Source organism: Sebastes umbrosus, chromosome 16 (genome assembly GCF_015220745.1).
Source record: "Sebastes umbrosus isolate fSebUmb1 chromosome 16, fSebUmb1.pri, whole genome shotgun sequence".
Lineage (NCBI taxonomy): Eukaryota > Metazoa > Chordata > Actinopteri > Perciformes > Sebastidae > Sebastes > Sebastes umbrosus.
In genome coordinates, this window is record NC_051284.1 from 22,082,251 (window position 1) to 22,089,385 (window position 7,135).

The window sequence follows — 7,135 nt, forward strand, 5'->3', positions numbered from 1 at the left end:
ACCGCTGATAGTTTATATATGTTCAGAACTGCATACCTGAGGGATGCAGGGTTTTCAGCATAACCACAAGAAGAAAGAACAACACTGACTGAGAGCGCGGACATATGATCCATCGTGGGTTCTCAGGGGCATTAAGGAGCCAGAGTTTCCTACTTAAAAGTGTGAAAAAGAGCAACTGAGGAGAGGAGGGAGGAATGATTGGTGGGCTTGTGGGTGGGTGGGGGAGAGGGGCTGGCAAGGTGAGGATGGGGGTCTGTGGCACCTGGAAAAACAACTATTAAAGGATGGAAAAAACAGGCAGTCGCCTCATCCTTCTGTCTCGCTCTCTACCTCCTTTCTCTCCACACAAACACAACAGCTGGATGCTGCTGAATCAGTCTCTCGAGCAGGAAATTACACTTCCTGGCAAGCTGCACTTGAAATCTGGACAGACAGTTAGAAATAGACTATTATAGGATGGTAATGCACACAAACGTGTCCACTCAAACTCCTTCCTCTTCGCTGTACACACACTTAATATCTGTGTGTACATCTCGGTAAACGACAGCTTCCCCAAGTGATACCGAGCATGTAAACAAACTCCACTGGTGTTTATAACACCAAGTAACCTCCACACACACACGCATGCACGCGCATAAATACACCCACTCATGAATGCCAGCACATGCCTCGCTGACACACATTACAGAAAAAGATGATTCACTTGTGAACACACATTCTGTGGTGTCTTTTCAAGCCTTCGTTGTGATTTAGTGGCAGCTAAGTGATGTTTTGTTTTTTTCTGGAGCTGTTTTATGGGCGAGTTAGCGGAGAATGCGTGGAGGTATCAGCTTTCAGTTTAACGTCAACAAGCCGAGCTGAAATCAGGAATGTCTTTATGAAAAAAATGTGAGTTTATTTTTAAGAGGTCTTGAAATAACATAAGAGTAAAACTGACAAAAAATAAACGTTTGCTAATCTCATAATCTACTAACACCATGTGTCCCCAGATATTTAGTATGATGAGGAAAAATACCACAACATTTGTTCTGATTGGTCAAAAGTCTTGAAATTTGGTACGGACATACTTTGAGCAAGTATCTAACAGTACAATTTGAAATTTTTAAATCACATGAAAAATCACACTTTCAATAATAGTCAAAGTCAGGGTTTTTGAAAAATGAGGAAAAAAGGCTAACATTGTGCTTATTAAATGTCTTTTTGCACTGCATATGTGTGCATATCTTTAATATTCAACTTGTTATGAGTCCATAGATACCATGTGCTCCTTGTAGTTTCTGAGATACAGCCATTTTCTTATAGAGATGTTCCGATACCATTTTTTCCTTCCCGATACCGATTGTGATCCCTGAACTTGCAATCTCGGACGATACTGAGTATCAATCCAATACCAGTGTGATAAAAAATTTATATAGTTATAGTTATTATTATTATTATTATTTAACAGCAGTTTACTACTGACCATGTACGGATAGTGGACAGTAGTTGCCATGGCAGCCATGATACATCCAGGGTGAAAGCACAGTGAATGCTACTGTTTTGGAGCGGAGAAGAAGAATTGATTCCCAGTTGATTTTTTTCTGGGTTAATAAATTATGGTATCGGATCGATGCATAGACTGGCGTACTCGCCGATACCTGATCCCGAATTTTGGGCAGAAACGGACGCATTTCCAATACTTCGGTATCGGAACAACTCTATTTTCTTATCATACTATATCTAGTCTGTGGGTACATGGGACTACTGTTTTTTTACTTAAATATAACAAAATAGTAGTCCCATGTGCCCAGATACTAGATATGAAAAAATGTCTTCAAATGTTTTCGCTTTGGCAAACCCAGAGAACACTTCCACCACGGGAAATTGAAAATGTCATTTGTGGGCACAAATGGGTTAACTCTAAATACAGGTAGCAATATGTTTTATTTCATTGCTAAAACGAAAGATTTTCATCAGATTGAAACTACTATTATTGACCAAGTACATAGTGAAGGTTACCTATTAGCTCAGGGCACCGTAATGCAATTTGCAGTGGAATGCTTATCCGTCCCCTTTATCCTTTGCTTCCTCCACTTCCTATTTCTTTTATGGCTCTCTGTCTGTGTGAATGGATTCAAAAGCAGAACAAGAAGAGGTAGATTGTGGTCCCTGAGGTTATTTGTGACAACCTTTCCCCCCTCTCTCCTCCCAATCCTCTCTCCTTCTTTCTTTACCTCTTCTCCCTCCCTCCCTCTCTTCATTCTCCTCCACCTAAAAAAGTCTTTCCTTCAATGTGACCTTCACCAGGAAGCACTAAATCACCGGAGGCCACTTCTGTCACAACCTCCACTCCAGCCACCAAAAGTATGTCTGAGCATGTGTGTGTGTGTGTGTGTGTATGAAATGTGCACAAAATGAGGTTGTGTGTGCGACTTTGTGATCACGTGAATACACGCAACATGTGTTGGGGGCCAGGGGGGCCTCGCAGAGGGGAAGTGGGTCTTTGTGAAGAAGAGGGAACCCCAAACATACCCCGAGGGAGAGAGGACAGGTCTATACTCGCCCTCTCACTGTACACACACACACACACACACACACACACACACACACAGCTTGATGCACTACCTCAGTGTTGCTGCTGCGATCACACAGAGAGAACAGAGAGCTCCGCTATGCCATGCTAATACTAAATAGAAGAGAGACTAACAGCTTCATGGGTATTGACTTCTGCCTGACAATGGGGGACAACAGTAGCAACAAAAGAGGGATTACTGGGCTTCATACAATATTATTCCCCACTGAGAAACACACATACTCATAAGGAAATGCACACAAACACATGCAAACTGTACTACAATGTGCAGTTTTTAAATTCAACAGTTATAAATGATCAAATATTTAATAAGAGCATTTCTTTCTTTCATCCATCTAGCCTGTCTGTCTTTCATTATTTCTCCCGCACTGTGATCTTAACTAATGTCCAACGAGCTAACTGCAGTCCTGACCCACTTCTCTGCTTCTTCTCTGTAATCCTCACATGCATTATTTATTGACTCTGCCTGTTTGCCTCCACACACACACACACACAAACTACACAGTCATATTCTCTTGAAAATAGAGTCCGATTTATTTTTGTTCATCAGCTGTGCATCAATCAACTGTCGTGATGTCATTTTCTGGCAGAGAGACACGAGGTGGTGCAGACAGATAGATAGAAAGATACTCTGGCAGACAGCTCTGTTCCCGTCAGGCCTCGGCCACGCTTTCACAATTATCATCATCATTTTCTGCGTCTGCTGCAGAGAAAGTCAGACTGGGAAAAGAGGGAAAAAGATGGCCTGTTTGGCAATCAGAGAAACAATTGTCTGACTTGTGCAGGTGAAAAACTGCAACCTGAAGCTATTCGGCACAAGAGAAAAGCAGTAAAACTACAGCAGGGAATTGAAATACAGTTATTTTTTCAGCGTTATCAGTTGTTATAAGCCCCATAAATGTGGGTCAGTAGGGGCCTACTGCACCCTCTAGTAGGTTTTATCATCTATTCACATGGTAGACCACCGAAAGAAGGTATAAAAGAACATGACAGCGACGTCTAGCGACCGTAGTAATTATGACAGGAGCAGAAGCAGAAGTCAGGTGCTGTAGTATAGACAGCGTGAAACTTCTTTAAGGGTGGAGGATGGGGACGATGGATGGGATAGAAATCACAGGGTTTTCAAGCAGGAGACTGGAGTTTGCATTCCTTGTGAAACCAACAATGTTGCCTAAACCTAAAAGAAGTTGTAGTTTTATTGCCTAAACCTAAAGAAGCCTTTTCTTCTTTTCTGTTTGTGTTAAAAACAAAGCCTTTCATGCAGTTTTTTACGCTTTAGAACGTGTTGCTTTTAAGTTTCACTTTCACAACGTAGTAGTAAACCTAAAGAAGTTGTAGTTTTATTGCTTAAACCTAAAGAAGTTGTAGTTTTGTTGACTAAATCTAAAGAAGCTGTAGTTTTATTGCCTAAATCTAAAGAAGCCTTTTCTTCTTCTCTGTTTGTGTTAAAAATGTAGCGTTTCATGCAGTGTTAGAACATGTTGCTTTTAAGTTTCACCTTTACAACGTAGTAGGCCCCTATTGATTTATGGTACTTATAGCAACTGGTAACGCCTATTTAATGGCCTGATAACAGTCGAATCGGGTGTTTTTTTCTCTTAATCTGAAATCAAACTGTTTGCAGAGAGTTTTGGAAACACAAACCCTGTCTTCACAACTCTTTAGGTTTGAATCCTTCAATCATCCCCTCCCAATCTTCCTCTCTGCCTGTCTACTGTCTAATAAAGAAAAAGTACCTTGAAGTTAAATGTGTAATTTAAAACACAGCAGGAGGTTTTATGTTGACCAGATGCACAAAGCTATTAGTCTTTCTTGAGAAGGAGAGCTGGAGTTTTGGAGCCCTGGATTGCAAAAAAAAAGCCCTGCCAGGTCCCTCACAAAGACGAGGAGGGAGCTGCAAACCAGACGTCTGTACACGGGCCAAAACAAAACAGGCAGGAGAAGAATCAGTGGGGATATCTGACACAATTAAGGATCAAGGGACGGTTATGGTGTTCTCAAGCCCTCAAGTAAGAGAGATTATGTGTGTTTGTTTAGATTTTACAAACAGTAGAAAGCATAAAAAAGTCATTTTCTTACATCTATGGATGGTAAACGTTTAAGACTGAATATGTACAGGGGTGATGGTGTGTGTGTGTGTGTAGAGAGAGAGATTGCAGAGACTTGGGGGTTCTCTAGTTATGTCTGCCAAACTTATTGTCTGGATGAGACCCAGAGCACAAATCACTGCACTCTGGAGACACACACATACACACATCCACACACACGCACACACACACACACACACACACACACACACAGCTGTTCATGATGAAACCCCGTCTGCAGACTTGATCGAGCACGTCCCACAGTAATATCACTGGGCTTTATAGGTCAGAGCAGCAGTCAGGGCTGAACAGGTCCAGACCCATAGGGACAGTTTTATAGAAATCACTGTGGAGGCATTTTTCATGTAAACAGAGAGAGGAAGCACGGGACAAAGAGAGTATTGGTTTATATTTGTATAGTTGGTATTCATCTTAATGTTATGACAGAAGTTGATTAATCTGTTTTCTATTACTTTTCCCTACCAGGCAACAAAAGTCGAACGGTCTTTGTAGGTCAACGCAGCAGGCAGCAGTGGGCTTTAAAGGCATTTCTGCTGATGAAAATGACTTCACACTGAACAACCAGGACGTTACACGTGTTTCACAGACCAAACTAAAAACATGTGTGAGGTAGATTCCATTGAACGTTGATAAATGTTAACATTAAGTTATTATTGCCCGCCCTATCGCTCCAATACTCCTCAAGATTTTAGTGTAACTAATGTTGACCACTATAATAATTGCTACCTATGTGGGGGAAACCATCAGCAGAGAGACAACAGCCTATTTTCCTACAGTTTAGAAAAGGTCCAACACGATCCATAGACATCCATTTAGAGCTGCAACAATTAGTCGCTTAAATTATAGCCAACTATTTTGATAATCAACACTTAAAGTAAAAATGACAAAAATGAGCTTGCACCAGCATCTAGTAGGGGTGTAAATCACCAGTTTCATCACGATATATTACATCGATTCTTAGGACAAAGATACGATATTTGCTGATATGACAAAGTCGGCCACAAAACTATTTAACTGTTTGATTTAATTCAGGGGCCCGCGATCGATATGAGACAATATCATGTTTCATATACAGTATATTTAACACAATCAGTTACATTTAAATCAACTCAAAAAAATCAACTAAACTTAAATGAAAAATTTAATTTAAATGAATTCAAACAAAAAAAATCTATTATTTTTAATACAAAGAATAAAAGTAGACCTCCTGTTGTACACTATACTAAGTGCCCCATTTCTCTGTGTTAATGTTTTTTTATCAGTTAGGAATTTCAAAATAAAGGCGTATCTTAAACATGACGATATTTATCAATGTTTGCACTTTGCATCGTTGATATTGATTCGTTAATCATTGAATTGTTACATCGATCCAGATCAATGTACACCTCTAGCATCTTAAATGTCAGGATGTGATGCTTTTCTTTGTCATACAGTACATCAACTGAATATTTTCCGGTTTTGTACTGTTGGTTGAATAAAACAAGCTATCTGAACACATCTGATTGGGCTGTGGGAAACTATAACAGCGTTTTTCACTTTCTTTCGATCGTTTTATGGATTCATTCAGAAATGAATCCTTAGTTGCACCCTTCATTTATTAATAAAGCATAGTGTCAGTTAGTGAAATTACGCTCGCATTAGCTGACAGCTGCTTTATTCATGCTTCGCAGTCAGTAGCCATTTACTATGAAGTGTCGGTTCCTTCACGTGTTTCTGACTGAAACTGAGCTAAGCCAGGCTAACCCAACATTTAACATACCTTCACACTGGACACTGAACATACATCTTTGAGTCTGTCTGATTCTATGTCAGTCTGTAATATAGCAAATTACCGTCAAACTAAAGCATTCTTCTAAAACATGTTTAGTTTCCAGTGAGTACAATGAATACTCTCTTCCTCTCGCTCTCACTTGGTCCATCATTTCTCCCTTTCTCTTTCCCTTTTATTCTCCTCCTTCCTCTCTTCATTATCTCCTCTTCTCTAGCTGGCAGCACGCTCCCACTTTACAGGCTGAGATGGCACAAATGCTCCTCCACAGTCTTAAAACTCCAGCGCTATACCAGCTGTTCCTCCAGCACTCTTCACATCTCTCGGGGGGGAAAAGTGGGCAGTGTGAATAGCTCACCACCTCATTAGGAACAAAACAGCAACCCCAAGGACTACAGGACACACGGACACACACACACACAGAGTATATCCCCTTAGGGAAGGTGTTCATAGGGCAGAGAAGAGGATGTTTTTGTGCTCCTGAGCAGATGAGGGAAAACAGTGACTCACGTCTTTTCTTATCCTTAAATGTTTCCCGGTTTAAAACAGCGTGGCCTTATAAGGCTAACACACAGTCTTGATCACACACACACACACACACACACATCCTGCCGTTCCACTGCAGAGGGCAGAAAAAACATGCCGTGAATACGCAACACTGTAGGCCACATGAGACGACGATGATGA